Genomic DNA, 17,400 nt, shown 5'->3' on the forward strand with positions numbered 1-17,400 from the left:
GGGAATAATACATGAATACTTACAGAAACAAGTAACTAGGAGACACCGCAGCAGCGCTACACAATGTAGAACGGGCGATCCTGATTAACATCGTGCAGTTACATAAGGACCCACAAAGTGAGAGCACCTGCTGTAACAGGGCGTAGCCCCCTTCTATTTGTCAGTTGTGTCTTCAGGTCTGAGGCAGTTCTGAGCACGGCCAGTGTCAGTGCTGGTGTCTGGATGAATGCTACTGGAGGTGAGGGCACCTGCAAGCGGAGAGGAAGAACAGAAACCATCCTCTGCCTTTTCTGTCTTGTTTCTTTGTTACTTTAAAAGAGAGGAATAAATAAGATAAACTGTGTATCTCCCCTACTGAAATTTCAGTAATGAAACCTTTTTTAAAGGCTTCACAGCTTATATTCTGCCTATAACTGTCTTTTCAACAAAGCATCATATTTATTAAATGTGAATTGACTCAGTTAATTAACTCTCTGTTGAAACATTCTAGTAAAGAACATGAAATGCCTTATGTAAAAGAACCACACCTGCAGTGACTAGCACAGCTGTCTTGACGGCAGTGCATTCAGCCCGCACCATCCTGTGGTCCTGAGCTCCTGATGCTGGTAAGAGAGCACGCTGCCGCCTCAGATGGAGAGATACTGTGAAAGAGTTTGAACTCTACAGTACTGACAAAACATAACTGACAATTCCCAGGCTCCTTTGAGGCTGTCATTTTCTGTTTCTGGCCAACCCCCATCAATGAGCAGAACCACCCCATTCCCGAGTCATGGGACTCACGTGGGAAGCAGTTTTGGAGAAATTACCAGGTATAGAATGTAACAAACTATACATAGATCTCTGAAAAAAGAAAAGATGCAATACTCTGATTTTGGAAGAAACTCAAAATATTCTCCTAAGCCTTAGTAGCTGGAAAGGCTGGGCATCTCCTAAGCCACTTATTTATTTCGCAGCCAGTGAGCATCTCCCACAAACCCTGTTTCCCTGTGTCTGCTGGGAGCCTCAGGCACACTGTTGCTGTCGATCTTATAAGTCACAGGGCAGACGTGTGTCTCTCATGCCTGCAACCCTCACACAGGCTTGCCTCCTAGCCTCACTGTCTGAACTTGGCCCCATTTCCTCACCTGTTTATTTGGTATCTGTTCTGTAAGCTGCCTGAAATGCTTTTTGGAACATGTCAGAAGATTCAGTGTGTAGATAAATGGACAGATGGACAGGTGAGAGATGGGCAGACAGACAGAGAGACTCCAAGAAAAGGGGAACAAAGAAAATTTCCTATGCAGAACCCTCTTCTAGTCAGGGAAGAAAACCACCACGGAGAAGTGTGAAGAGGCAGGTGGCTTAGGACTATTTCCTGGATTCCATGAAAAGTCCCACCAAGAGAGAGGGTAGAACTATAAATAATAAAAGAAAAAAGCATGCATGCTTGAAAAATATATCTACAATATGTACTTTCTAAAGAATAGATTCAAATCAGCACGGCCCAATAACACAATCCTTGGGTATTTACAGAAGTGAGAATCCCATCTCCAAACCACAAGGCATCCCTTCGGAGCACTAAGAGTCTACACGGGACGGTCATAAAGCTGTAATCACAAAAGCTATGCTATCCTGCCCTTACGAGGAATGAGCAGCTGTGCTCGGGCTGCCCACGCGCCATTTACACCCCACAGCACCTCTAAGGGGGAGGGACGCCTAGCAAGCCCGTCTTTGCAGGACAGGAAACAAGTCCAGGAGAAGCTAAGCTGACCTAACATTTCTCCATCTCTCATGACTGGTCACTCCAGAGCAGGACTCGAACTCGGACCCACGTTTGTAATCACGGTACTATCGGGCTTTGCATGCTTTTTGTGTGTATAATACATTTGTTTCTGGCATGAAAGGATATTTAATAAATGATCGGTTGTCCTGTCTATCTCATTAGCTCACAATCAATGTTTATAGTGTTGAATTGTACTCTTTTTCCCTGGAGAAAGGAATGGAACTAGCGGGTGTTAGAATGAGGTGGGGCTCCATTCTTTATCTGGTACCTCATCTCATCCAAGTCCCCAACCAGGGAGAAGGAGCAAATGTTCTCTTCATCTTTTAAAGAGAGGGCTCCACTGATGGTGACTTAACTCCAAAACCAAGTCTGGGGAAGGGCACATTCAGCAACCAGAGCATTATCACCTGTAGGAAGGCGAAAACAGCTCACGGGAGGGCTCAGGGGGTCAGCCTGATTTAATTTCAATCGATAAAACAGTAACACACTCTAAAAATACTAGCATGCAATCGATTGGCTCTTTCTTGACATCTAGCAATTTTCCACAGCCCACATGTAAAATGATCGTGAACAAGTGAAAGGAAGTGTCTATAGACAAGAAAAATCAATGCCACATGTAGACTGAAACCCAGGCTGGAGGAAAGGAAGAGAAAGGGCATAGTAAAGAAGTGGGGAAAGGCTGGGGAAATAAAATCATCACAAGGACTCTCAAGCATCATCCAACAATCATACAATCATTCAAGAGAGAGAGAGAGTTACTCAGGTCCTATTCTGTGCAAGGTTGTAGAGCGGGCAAAGCAAGAGCGCAGCGACCATGGTGGCAGCAAGTGGCGGGGCTCAAATACACTTCTGATCCTGGTACCTTGCACACTTGTCCTCAGTATAAAGGCAAAAAACAAAAAGTAAAATAAAACTCTGTAAACTCAAAGCATTGTTGAAAAAAAATTAAAGAAGACCTAAATACCTGGACAGACACACCACGCATATTCCTGGATCAGAAGACAGAGCTCTTGGAATGGCAGTGCTCCCCAAAGCGATCCGTATATTCAACGTGGTCTCGATCACAATCCCAGCGGGCTCCTCTGCAGAAACTGACTAGCTGCTGCTACAATTCATATGGGAATTCAAGGGTCTCAGTAACCAAAACGTACTTGAAAAAGAAGAACAATTTAAGAGGACTTGTTATTCTCAATTTCAATCCTTACAACTGTATCTTCAGGTGAGATTAGAGGCCATTGTGAAGTTATTACTTTGTTTATTCTTATTTTCTAAATACTCTACAATGAATATAACTGTTACAATAAAAAGAATAAAAAGTAAGGTTTGTTTTAAAATATACACACCGATTCACTCATTGGGAAAAAAATATTTTAACTATAAAGAGGTAAACAAATATCTAGTGAAAAAGGACTACTTAAAAACAAGAGTGTATTTACATTTTTCATTAATTGAAAACTGAAAAGCACAAACACATCAAGTTTCTAGGGAGACCGATGCAACAAATTAAGTTATTTTCAAAAATTCTAATTGAACAATGAAAACTCAAGAAAGGGAAAATTGTGATTGACACCCAAGTGCAAACACATGGAAAGCAAAGGCCTAGAAATCACAGTTCCTTGAACTCTGATACTAACTCAATAGAAGAGGAAATTCCTCACTAAGGGGACAGTGGAATCCCATGCATAAGACAGCATACACAGTACAAACTGCACTAGAATCTGAGGTGATTTTCTTAGAAGAATTCCAAAGTTACAACATTGCTGAAAAACTATAAAAACACTGAAAGACAGATTAAAACACACAGTCATATATATTATATAGAAACATATGAAGTCTACTCCCATGTTGCATAGAAATACAAACATATTTGTTCATTTATGGGCACTGAATATTTTATCCCATGTAGAATATTTCAACTAAAACAAATAATCAATAATACACAACTCTTGTCAAATCTTCTTGATAAGTTACTCTGCTATGTAACCATAATGTGTCTAAGATAGATCTAAAATTAGTGAAAAAGTTCTTTGTATGGTTTCTTGAACTCTTCTCAAAATTCCAAACTTAATTTTAAAATAGATCTGAGCAGTATTTCTATATTAACTTTTCCCTCGTGGAATGAACAACACAGTCTGTTGTCAAAATTCTGTCCTTAGAATGATTCACGAGCACCGTATCCTAACAAAACTGCTGGACAGCAAGGCACTATCCAGACACTGTGACCAAACAAACGAAACACAAGGAAGACAGTGACCCTATTCTGGAGGGCTTACCGTATGTTTCAACACCGGGTATTTATTTGATTGGTTTGATTGGTTAGCAAAATAAAATCAATCAAGTACTTTCTGCTTTGAGCATTCAGTAAGTCATGACTCTGTTGTTAGTGTCATGAGAAGGAAAGACTTAAGCATGACTTGATTAGGTCAATTGGCAAAAGCCATCACTGGGGAGTGAGTAATAAAGAAGTTAACTGATAGAAATGCTTCTGCCTACAAGAGACCTAAAATAAACCTACACTGATCTCTTTAAGGAAATGAGGAGATGAGGCCCCAATGAGAAAAACAAAAACTAACAAGAAATCCAAAAAGTAAAGACTTTTTCATTAACGGTTCCAGGAAGTAGTGGAGCATGGTGGTGAGGATCACAGATGCTTGGGACAAACATGAGGGTCTGAATTCCAACAGCACTGTGTAGCTTTGACACTGATAAGTCAGTGAAATTTTCTGAATCTCAGTCTCCTATCCATAGACTGGGGACAACAACAGCACCTGTCTCCTAGAACGGTCCTAATAATTAAGTTATTTTATATATAAAAGGTTAAATAAAATACTTCAGATATTAAATATTACCCCAAAAGCACAAGGAAAAAAGAAAACAGAGATAAATTGGAGTTCATCAAAATTTAAAACTTTGCTTCAAATGTCACCATCCAGAAAGTGAAAAAACAACACACAGGAGAAAATTTTTTCAAATCATTTATCTGATAAGGAATTTGTATCTATAAAAAAAAAAAACAAAAAGGAACTCCTACAACTCAACAATAAAAAGGCAACTCAATTAAAAAATGAATAGAGGATCTGAAAAACATTTTTCAAGGAAAATATACAAATGGCCAAAAAGCACAAAGGAACGATGTTCAATATCATTAGCTGTAAGGGAAATCAAGTCAAAACCACTAGGAGAAACCGCTTCACACTCACTACAATAGGTTATAATCAAAAAAAGTGTAACAAGCACTAATGAGGACACAGAAGAAACGGAGGTCGCAGCCGTTGCTGATGAGGATATAACACAGCGTAGCCAACTTGGAAAAATGCCTGTCAGGTCCTTAGAGAGTTGAACATTTGGTTTCTGAATGACCAGGCAATTTTGCTTCCTGAGCACACACGTAAGAGAACTGAAAACAAATGTTCACATAAAAACTCCTACAGGAATATTCACGGCGCCATTACTCATCACAGCCAAAAAGCAGAAACAACACAAATGTCTATCACGTGATGAATGGGTAAACAGAGGGGCCCAGCCATACAGTGGAATACTATTCAGGAATAGCAAAGCATAGAGTACTGACCCAGGCCACAACTTGGACAAATATTGAAAACGTTACTCAGTGTGAAAGAAGTCAGTCACAATAGATGGTTCCACTTACATGAAGTAACTAGATTTACATGAAATTTCCAGCACAGGCAAATCCACAGAGAGAGAAAAGTGGCTTTCTGGGGCTGTGGGAGGATGGGGAAGATGGGAATGTCTGCATATGCGTAAGGGGCTTCCTGTTGGGGGGATGAAAATGTTCTAAGATTGACTGGGATGAACAATTCTGGGCATAGAGTAAAAACCGCCGTACATTTTAATGGGTGAATTGTTATTAAAACTGGTAAGAAAAAAAGCACCTCCAGCCAGTTACCTTCCTATAGTAAATGCAAATTGCTAAATTTTATTACAGGAAGAAGAAACTGCCCTCAGCATGAAAGCAGAAGTTCAGCAAGTGTGAGTTAACCGAAATTGGAAAAGAGCATTTCACTTGAAAGAGTTGCTGAGTGTACACAAAATATTAAGACATGACAAGGAAAATCAGTTTGACATCACGAAGAAGCATTCTGCTTCAAATGCAGATCAAGGATTCGGCAAGCCCAGCTGCTAGAAATGACCAGAGAAGAAACCTGGTTCTTTAAACAAGGGCCAGAGCCAACAAGGAAATAATGGTGAGGAAAGCAGGGGGCCGAAAATCTGGAACAGTTTGCTACAAATACTTTCTCCACTGAAAATTCAAAAACAAAATGAAAGTGATGTGATATTGTGTTGACCTCACGTGAATGGGCTTCCTCCGGTGCTCGACAGTTTTGTAACCCCGAATGAGAGACTCAGGAGAATCAGAATGGCTCCTGGGAGTCCCCAAATAACTGCCCACCAGCACGCTGACCACCATCACATCTGCCAGGGTGGAATTGCAGAGAAGAGACCAACTTCTGAAAGGCACAGGAAATATTGACAAGGGAAAAAAAGGCTGATGTCAGTCTTGGGACAGAGGCCCTGAGAGTAGAGGCCAGAAGGCTGCAGGTGAACTGGAGTGGCCCTGGGGCAGGAAGGGACCACGGGGGAGCAGATCTCAATTCTCTTCTCTCTCTCCCTAGGGTAGGAGAGATAAAGTCTGCATCCTTCTCACCTGGAACTGTGGGTTCTGGCTGGCAGAAGTCTTACCGACATGGAATGAATGACTCAAGACTGTGGAAAAAGGAAAGAAAGCGAGAGGGAGTAGGGAGCCAACTCCAAGAGCCTCTCAAATGCTCCCATATTTATTGTGTATAATCAAAGAAAATAGTCTTTAACAGTTGTGTGATAGTAAACAGGAACTTGGGGAAAGACAGGATGAGACAGAGCTTGTAGAATCCACAATGAGTAAAAAGGCTTAGTTTACCTTTAGGGTAGTCATGGGGAGAGGGGAACAAGATAAATTCTTTAGATATTCATTAAAAGCAGACCAACAGTCCAGCCAGGTCCGTGTTTTGGGGATAATAGACTAACAGCACGCACGCCCAGCATTTATAGCTGATGGCCTGGGTCATTGCTGTGCAATGAACATAGTGCTATCTAAAACATCAAATATGCAAGCAAGGCATTGTCTCTGCTTTTTATGGCAAGGAGACAGGAGTGAGGATGCACAGATGCTTGCTTGGAAGCAGTTACTAAGCACACTTTTTCTTCTTAAAGTTGACATGCATCTGGTGTCTGTTAAATTTGTTAACCCAATCATGGGTTATCACATGGAACCATTATGGAGGACACCCTAGGATGACAAATCCTGGCTCTGGGTCTTTTCCTGCCAGCTTCGGCCATTCCAGCAGGGTCTAGACACATCCCTGAATAACGATCCCACAGAACCACCCAGACTCTTAACTCCTGGTGCTTGGAACTTAATTTTAGCTCTACACAGCTTAACATAGAAAAGTTTCAGAAATAATAGATATTATATTCTTTTTATATCTCATCATAGAACTGATTTTTCTGATTGCTCTAAGCTGCTTCTACTTGGTAAATCACCTAATTCTGCAGGTGAATTCAGTACTTTCCATTGCGCATAACTAGACAGTCTGGGCCCTCTGACTTCTATTGGTCAAATAAATACCGATACACCTAATTGATTTCATTGTTCATCAATTTCAGCCTGGAGGTGAGGGAGTGTCACTCTGTTCCTCAGCCCACCCTCTATTCTCTTCAGCAACTCAGGCCTCCTGAATACAAAACGTAGCATCTGTTTCCCTTCATCTACACTTTCCACAAACGCAACAGGAAACATCAGCCTAGAGAATGAATTCAACACAAATGTTAAAACAAATATCTACAAACCTGAAGCAAATCTATCTCCGAATCATGATACACAATGTCATGAAAGTAAGGGTGTCAGGTACAAAGCACGCGTGAGCCTGACCACCTCATTTCTATTCTTCAAAGGAAGGAAGGTTTTCATGTTTTTTATTATCATTCTTTGTCATTGTTTCTGATTAAGCCAAAAAATAGTTCATGAAATAATTAAGCACTGCAATAAAAGATTTTCGCTGTATCAATTACAGAAGGCATTCAGAGGGGATAGGAAAACCCACCTATGTAAAAAATGCAAAATTTCTTCCCCTGTTAAGAACACGTATACAAAATGCAACAGAGAATTCAAATTCATGTGGAGAGGAGCAAAAGCCACAGAATCAAAGTCATTACTATGAGTCAATTCAAAATTCACTGGACAAACATGCTCAATGCATTCAAAGAATTTTAAAGGCACACTGCAAACCATTCACTTAATGATCTACAGGCTAGAGGAAGAATTTCCCTCTTTAACAGACAACAGAAATCAATAGGATGCCCCACCAAACGAGGACCAAACAACAATCAGGTTTTTAACAGTTCTGATAAATCAGCATGTTCTAAACATCAAAATCCAGAAATTTTAAACATTCATTCACACCACAATGAAATAAGCACTTAAAAAAAAAAACAATAACCCGAAGAATCTAAGCACAATTTTCATGTACCTGGATCAATGGGAAATTCTTGTAACGCTGGAAGAAAGAACAGGCTATAGCCTTTTACTTAAAAAACAAAACTACATTTAAATATAACTGCTAAAACACATTTCATCATTCATGTTGCCTTGAAAAATCTGAGGCACTCGTATCTGATCAGAAAGGCAATTCATAGTAATAGTATGTTACAATTCAGTGCCAGTTTGCTTTAGTAGAAAAAAGAAAAACTACTGTTTCTCATCCTGCACAAAGAGTAAAGAACCTTCCTCCTCTATCTCCTCCTATTTTCTAAGCTCATTCTCCCCAACCCTTCTGAAACAAGTATGAGAACCTTTTATTCCCACCAATATGCCAAATGACAAAAGAGTATGAATTTATTTGTATAAATATATGCCTACGCCTTGAACTGGAAGAGAAAGGTATCAGAAGGCTATATGGAACTTATTTCTACCTTCCTGAAATCACACACACACACACACACATTCACAGAGACACATACATGTACACACTGAATTACTGGGCAATTCAGAAGCTGAGGACTTCCAATTTATAGAAGATAACTTTGTAGTTAGTTTAAAATACAAAACTGTCAGCTTTTGAAAGCCTTCATCATCTGCTAAATCATCCAAATATCAACGAGACCCAATTAGCCTTCTCTGTAGAATATAATTTCCCATGATGGCAAAACAGACCCTAAGTAGTGGATCCAAGACTCGTGTTTATCACTACCTATGATCGTTTTTAAACACGTAAACAGATTCAGAAAGTATGTCCCAACAACATTTATTCTTATTGAAATAGCATATGTATTCAATTGTCTATACAGAAAATAGGTCCCATGATGGTGTTTAAGAGCTATTTTGTGTATTGAAATACTTATTTTTAAGTTCAGACAAGGAGGGTCTGTATTACTCAGTTGTAGAACACCTGCTTACCATGCACAATGTGCTGGCTTCAGTCCCCAGTACCTTCATAAAAATAAATAAAAATAAGTGCTTATTTAAAAATAAGAATAAATTTATAAAAAGAGTAAATGCAGACTAAAAACCACTGCAATCTAGGAGCCATAATTTTAATAAAAAACAAGATTTTCTATCAAATATTCACTATATGACAATCACAGAGACAACCACAAATCGCCCCTGACCACCATCAGGTGTGATTCTCAGCAACCCTACTAAGTAGACACCGAAGAGAAACCCAGCATTGCGGATGAAGAAGCGGAACTCGGAGGAGCCGGGGATGCTGACCGTCCTGCTCCCCGTGACACCACGTCAGCCCAGGATGAGGGCTGACAGAGCTGCACTGAGGGGACACCCAGCTGCAAGGAACCTTGGTGCACTGGGGAGTCCCAGAAAACACTCAAAACTGTTCAGTGAAGAACCAGCTCAAATATATTACATTGTGCCACATCCTTTAAACAGGGAACATGACTGAGACCTTTTTGATGCCTCCGTGTCCTTTCTGCCATTATCAATTATTTGCCCTCTCAGCATGCCCAGTCATGAATTGGACCCCATATGAAGTGCACTCAGATGGCAGAGCTTTTAAAGCTGTTTTATGAAGTTTGTAAGACTCTGTCTATGCCTCACACAGGCGGTCATCCATCACTTCTCACCGGTGTGGATGTACCACATGAAATCACACCTTTCTGCTTTTTAAAATCCCTCCATGTAATCCAGACTTTTCAACAGCAAAGAAGCAGCTTAACCAGAAACAGCGGATAGCTTTTCACCAAATGGAATCGAACAGCCCATCGGACTACCTTGAAGCCCTTTTTTTCTATTAAACCCACTTCCAAGGACTTCATTATTTTCTGATTAGTGGACTTGGCCTCTGACTGGCCTATTTTGAGAGCTCCCAGCCTCACATCCGGGGGTGGGAGAGGACCCTGCTGTTCGGGGAAATCAGTGCGGAAGGCGGAAATCTTCCACCCAGGTCCGCACGGGTAGAAGTGCCACAACGTGCTCAGAAATTATACCGTCAGCAACCCTGGGATCCCATGGACTGATGTCACATTAACCAAACTCATGAGAGACTGATGCAAGAAAACCAGAAATTGAATTTATTAATGTAACAGGAGATGTGAAACTACGAACCAGACTGAAATATCAGAGTTCAACTATGAGTACAGATTCTCCTCAGCGGCCCAATCACGGGCAGGCAGTCACATGGCAACCATGGACAGAAGCAGAGCAGGAAGGGTTTCTAGATTAACTCAGTGGACTAAATTTCTGTTATACGAACAGATCTGCTGCCCAGAAGACATTTAACGCCAATCACGGTGCACTGTCCGTGGACAGTGGCTGAGACACGACTGTGAGCACCTGTGTAACTCTCCTTTCCCTGTCCTTTCTGGGCTAAGTGATGCACAGAGGTACAGAGATCCAGGGATGCAGATACCTCTAAACACCCAAAGCCCATCCCTGGGAGCCTGGAAACCAGACAGCCAGGGTTTAAATAACAGCTCTGCCACTTAGTAGCTCTGTGACCTTGGCCAACTTACTTACTCTCTCCATGCCTCAATTTCCACATTGTAAACCTGGGATAACAATCAAATATCCCTTACTCACTTGTTGTGAAGTTTGAAGGATTCATTTCTGTAAAACGCTCAGAAAAGAATGTAGCACATTTTTGGTGCTCAACAAATGTGAATTTAATAAGAAAGTGATTTACAAGTCTCCCTACTAATCATCTTCTGTGTTTCATGGCTAGTCTGACTCCCAAAGGAAATCCTTATTTCCCCTCTTATAAACTCTTGGGGAGCACCCTTCTGTTGCATCCCACCACCTGTTTAAACTGAGAGAAGGGATGCCTCCTCCACACTCCTCTGGTCCATGGAGAGTGCTTCCCCCTTCACACCCCTGACCCCTGGCCAACGGCTAGCACTCTTCACAATAACAGATTGAGGTGTGAGTCTGGAGAGACAAGCAGGGCATATGAAACCTTTCCTTTCCCTCCAGTGTTGGCCACCCTTGGGAAGCACCCGGGATGCTCAGCTCCATGGCAGGGCAGCCCTGTGCAGGATGGGGCAGATCATCTTAAGGGAAGGCTCGCTGTGGCCCAGAGCTAACTGGGACTGCATGAGTCTCTAATTCTGGGACACAGTATCATGACACGCATTTTCCCACAGCCCTGAATTTCATGGAGAACGTGGCTTCATCAGTAATAAAGGAGACATTTATCGCCTGTCTGTTCTTCTGTGTCATCTCTCAGTTGGCTGCTGGAGAAAACATGTGTATAAGTATTGGGTCCACTTAAGCCCCAATATATATGAAGTACCAAAAAATTCTGTGGCTTAACATTGCTTCAGGGCGACTGCGTAACGGTCCTGACTTTGCTGATGCTAAATTATGCGTATAGGAACTATGGAACCTCCTCAAATACTTTCATCATAAAACCAGCTTTTCTTATTTTCCTGTTTCTTAGTAATTGCCAAAGACTGTAAAATGATGGCTTCATACAAAACAGGAGCTAAACTTTATGAGCCCTTTGACATTCCCACTGTGCTAAACAATTTACATAATTTCTGATTCTCACAATTCTGCAAAGCATATACGAGCATCCCCATCTCACAGACGAGGGAGAAACTCAGAACAAACTGACTCAGGCTCACGTGGCTCAGTGGCAGCGCGTGCACGCAAACCCAAGTCAAATCACTACACCCCTTCTTCTATGTACAAAATCACCTCCCACCAAATGACACACAGCGGCTGGGTCAATACTCAGGGAACTCAGTACACTTTTCAGCTTTAAGGTGCTCAAGAGGCCGCTTCTAGCTGCTTTATAAAATCCCGGCTCACTGGTTGCTAACACTGGAATAAAAGACCGATTTTGCCATTGTTTGCACAGCAAGTCTGAAATGTTCACAGCGAGATGACAGAATAAAACAAAGATATAAGCAGAATAATTTTTCCAGGTAGACAGACATAATGGACATTGTGCTATTCTGAAGCACTAAGCAAAGGAATCAAAGCAAAAAAATATTTGTTAAGCCTTCTTTTACAAACAGGAAAATTAAGACTGTATGAAGGTGCAACAGCGCCTCCTATGGCTAAAAAGACCTTCCAGGTTGCCGGGAAAGATGCAACACAAAAATTCCTTGTTGAATCAGAAACAAGAATCAGATAACTAAAAGCTTATGTAGCACATACTGCAGTTTGCTTCGGGGAAGGGAGGGGTATTCAGTATTTAATCTGACATTGCTAATACTCTTGAATATAAACAAAAGACACAGGCTCATGGAAACACATCTAAGAAGAGGAAAGAATCCAGTCCAGCCACTTCATTTTACAGGAGGGGAGACTGAGATCTGGGATCTGTCCTTCCGGCAATCAGCAGCAAAGCTCTCTCTCCTAGGCCTCATGTCATGCACTGTAGCAAAAACCAACAGATCTGTACTAGACCTCTATTCATAAAAGTCACGTCTGTATTTTTCCAACAGTAGGTAATCTAAGTATCTTGCAAAATACTTCTCAAAGAGCCAGGAAATCATACAAGTGTATTGAAATACAAAAACTTTTATTTGCACATTAAAACAGCATGAGCTTTATTCTATTAAAATAAGTGACATGTCAAATCAATGTTTTGATATTTTAAAACCTATTAAGCATGCAGAAAAATAAATCAAAATTTCTTTAATCACAAAAGAAAGAAGCTTATTCCCTTAAAATAATCAATGTGGATTTTTCTAAACTTAATAGTTCTGGTCAGATTTCTACGAATTTCAATGTCTGAGTGGATGGTTACACGGCAACATGAATTCTGAGTTGTAACAACACACATTCTGTGTAAATAATCTTCAAGGCCGTCTGCTTAAGGTGATTTAACTAGTCCCTGTCTCACTAGAATGATACAGATTTCATTAAACCTTCATACTGCACACACACACAAAACCCTGAATCCTTGTTACTTTAAGCCATATTCATATATTCATATATATGCATATTGAATATGCATCAGAAACAAGCCACCCTCTTTAGTATTCAGAGTTGATCCTTCTAAACTATCTGTCCTTGTGACAGCATATTTTTACTAAGCAGCTCTTGGGTGCTTCGTATACAAGGCGTCTACATCTCACAGTCAAACAAGGTAAACGGCATCACTCAAATTTCACAAATGAGGAAATGTACTTAAGCCATGAAAACAACTTACATATTCATCATCAGGAAAGAAAAGAGTAAAGATTTTACTTACAATATTCACTGACAAAACTTTCCTCCATACTAAGACTACATAGAACAAATTCAGTCTTTGTAAATTTTTCTGTCAATAAGCACCACTAGAGAAAAACAAGCAACATCATTAGCAATGGTTGGACTTTCAAAGCCCACTCTTATTTTGCACTATAATCATTTTTAATGTTTTGTTTTTAGTGTTTACAGAGCACTAAAATAAAAAAATATAAACTTTTTAAGTCATTGCCTGAGAATGCAACATTTGTGAAAATGTACAATTTCAATTTATGCCACTCTGTCTCACATTCTCACTGGTGTGTCTCCTTTGAAGGCTTCATCAAACTGAGACCGCTAAAATCGTTCATTTATGGACTCACAGGAGTTCGGGAAACCACTCAACACGGGGTTGATCAGAGGAGAAATTGAGAAAGCATCCTGTGCAGCCTGGGTTCCAGCCCTGAGTCTGCCAGCGCCAGCTGTGTGAGATTTTGGACAAGCTGCCCCATCTCTCAATCCCTCAGCTGCAAAAAAGGAGACACTGATACCTACCCTTAAACACCTGCTATGAGGTAAAACATGAGGAAAGCATTTTAGCCTTAGGGAGGTGTCCACTCAGAGCAAGCTTGGTCATTATGATGATGAGGATTACTTTTAATAAGTTAAGGCAGACAAAAACTTAGAAATCACCATAAAGGAGAAATATTTTAGGTCAATGAGCATTTCCTTTTGAAAGGATTGCAGAATGTTTTATAGAAATTTTTAATAAACCAAATTTTGTCCACTAATTATAGATTTACAGGTTCATGGACATGTCTCCAGAAAAAGAATTAGAGGCCTCTAATCTCTGAATACTAAGAAAGAAAATTTAAAAAAATCACGGGGGAGATTATACCTCACTTGAGAGAGTATGTGCTCAGCATGCATGAGACCCTCAGTTCAGAAACCAGTAACTCCATTTAAAGACTTTTTTTTCAAGAAATGGAGAATTAAATAAAATTTGGAGGAATACAGAAGTTTTTTAGAGACTCAACTCAGATTAAAGATGGGGGAAAAATATCCATTTCTCATAGGAAATCTTGAGAACTATGTAAACCGGATCTGAGTTGTCTAATCTTTTAACATTATTCATGAATTCCTATTACCAAGTCTTAAAACTGCCTGATAACCCACAGTGCTGATACTGATCATAACAGCTGCCAACACGGATCGAGCTCCGGCTAGGACTGCTCTGTTCGGCCATCTCAGCCCTGAGGCCTCACCAGGCTGAGAGCACTAAATTTTGTCATTCATGAGTATCTCGTGTAAGTCCTCCCTTTGTGCTCCTCCCTCTCCCCTCACCAGCCCCTCTGAGGGAAGCACTGTTATCATCTTCCCCACCCGCAGATAAGGCCACTGAGGCACAGAGACTAAACCTGCTCCAGGTCACATCGGCATAAAAGGACGTCTATATTTCTGCTGTTTTACTATTGACAAAAGAATCTGAGATATCAATTCAAGGGAGACTGTTAAATAATCAAGTCTGTCAGGACTTCACCTCAAAGAGCAGATAGTATAGATTCCTGATGTAGGATGAGGCTGCCGCCACAAACTGACTCAGCTTGAAATTAATATCCAAGATGAAGCAGCGGATACACGTAAATATTCACGATTGTCAACTCCGCTCACGGGTCTGGGCCCTTCACTGCCTGAACGGGGGTGAAATCCCCACCCCTGTCAGGGATGGAAGCGCGGCTCTTCCCAGTGTCACCCAGGCTTCACGGGCTGTTTCCCCCCACAGGCTCTCCTCAACGATTAAAAATCTCTCAAGATTTTTACACCATGCAAATCTCAAAGACATTTCTGCAGATAGAGCACTTCCTCAGGCTTAAAAATTTTTTGCTTACACTCAGCAAGGGGGAAAATAACACATGACTCTGCAAAGTCTCTGAGCCTCACCACTCACAGGAGTAGAATGGCCTCAGCACAAGATGACTTTTCACGGATGAGAACAAAATAAATCCGCCCCCAACCACAGGTACTCCCAGAGACAGCGCTCAGCAGTCTTCTGCACACTCACGGTTGTGCAGCCCTCACCACCATCTATTTCCAGAACACTTCATCACCCCAGAAGAACACCCCTGTCACTAGCAGTCACTCCCCAACCCCCCTCCACCCATCCCCTTGCAACCATCACTTGCTCCCTGCCTCTGCATGTGCCTATTCTGAGCATTTCAGATCACTGAAGTCAACAATATGTGACCGTTTGTGTCTGCTTCCTTTCACTTAACGTGCTGTTATGAAGGCTCGTCCATGTTGAAGTGGTATCAGCATCTCTCTCCTTTTTTTTTTTTTGAAAGTGTTAAAGTTTATTAGAAGGTGGTAAGTACTATCAAAAAGAGTAGAGAGGAGCATAAGTGATTGGGTTTCAAAGGGAAAAGGGCGGGTTGAGCAGTCAGGGTGGACTTCCCAGAGCAGGTGGCTTTTTCATATTCCCCTTTATTTATTTTTTCTTTTTTATTCACTCTTACGTCTGAATAATGTTCCACTACATGGAGATACTACATTCTGTTCATCCATTCAGCAGCTTTGTACGGACGAGGTCCAGAAGAATGAGTGTAAGAGGTGACTAGGCAGGGATGGCATTAAACAAAGGGCAAGATGTGCTTTGAAAAAAAAAAAAGCCAACAAACAGAGGCACAAGGAAATTCAGCGTGTTTCTGAGAAAGTGCATGCTTGCTTCAGCATGACTGCCGTGCAGGGCTGGGTGGGGGGATTGACAGGAGACACAACGAGGGAGTCACCTGAGAATATTCCCCATGCAAGCAGCTCAGCCATTTCTCCTCCTTCATCCTGTATTTTAGAGCCATTTTTGATAGGTTTTCTATTTCAAGTAACAGTACTTTTTACACATCTGATCATCTGCATCAGATCACCTTACCTCCAAGCCACAGAAAGTCATTCACTGATTGGAGCAGCTCCAAGACATAACGGTGATGGACCAGGGAGTCCTGCAGCATCCCGGCCTGCAGGCACAAACCCCCACATGTTCCATGGTGATGTCCGGAAAGTAAAATGCATGGAAATATCTCACTGCTTGTGCACGATATCTGCCCCCAAATTGCCCCAAAATCATGCTGGCAAAGCACTACTGAGCCCTCTCACTACAAAAAAAAAAAAAAAAAAAAAAAAGATAGAGAGAGAGAGAACAGAAAAGAAAAGAATAAAGCTAAGTAGGCAAATTTAGGGTTTCCCATTGAAAACCAGCAAGCATCACTGCCAGTATCTCAGCTGGAATGGTCCTGTCTTCAAAAACCACTGCGCAGTTACGTTGCAAACGGGATAGACATATATGTATTCCACGTAGATGATATTACAGTAGGATTTTTTTTTCGAAATTTCCAGTTGCAACATTAACACAAGAGAGTTTATATTTCAGCTTTAAAAAAATCAGTTATCTTCCACTTTCTTAATTTTGAACCTATTATTATTTTATAAAGGGTGCTATGCTGCACATTATAAACCAACTGTTTGGTTTCTGCCAACAAGAACTTTATGACTTCAGTATTTCAGAGCAAGATTTAATGATGCTTTGAGAAGTGGGGCCTGGGGCGCTCACTAACAGCTCTTTAAATACTGACAAGGATGTGCTGTTTAAGTAATGCAAAGGCTCTAACTCTACATTAACTCATAATCCAAAGAAACTACACCAAAGCCTTACTTTATCATTTTTAAATTTTGCTATTCTTTTGAATATTAAATTTCTTAAAAGATAAGATTTTTTTTTGAGAAAGACAGCAGCTGTATTAAATTTCCTCTCACCAAGAAAGCAATCTTTATCAAGAATAAATACCCCTATGGAAATCCAAAAGACGGGACGTTTCTAGCTAAGTGAACATGCAGATCTCAACACAAGCCTAAATCCTATCAGATCTCACTCGAACGAGCTCAACAAACTCCTGGACTA

At 40.9% G+C, this 17,400-nt stretch overlaps 1 protein-coding gene across 22 annotated transcripts in view; it reads right to left on the bottom strand.

Moving 5' to 3' along the window:
• Positions 1-17,400, bottom strand: part of LOC141577204 (trafficking protein particle complex subunit 9-like) — a 141,230-nt gene that overhangs the window by 86,369 nt on the left and 37,461 nt on the right. For 20 of the 22 annotated variants that reach the window (XR_012505962.1, XR_012505963.1, XR_012505961.1 and 17 more), the window contains 2 exons: positions 2,727-2,912; positions 24-248 (listed from right to left, as the gene is read on the bottom strand). The gene's annotated coding sequence lies outside the window, so the exon portion shown is untranslated. Of the gene's footprint in view, positions 1-23; positions 249-527; positions 642-2,726; positions 2,913-17,400 lie in introns of all 22 variants that reach the window. The other 2 variants (XR_012505958.1, XR_012505955.1) reach the window with 2 other exon arrangements.

The sequence above is a fragment of the Camelus bactrianus genome, chromosome 3 (assembly GCF_048773025.1).
Source record: "Camelus bactrianus isolate YW-2024 breed Bactrian camel chromosome 3, ASM4877302v1, whole genome shotgun sequence".
NCBI lineage: Eukaryota > Metazoa > Chordata > Mammalia > Artiodactyla > Camelidae > Camelus > Camelus bactrianus.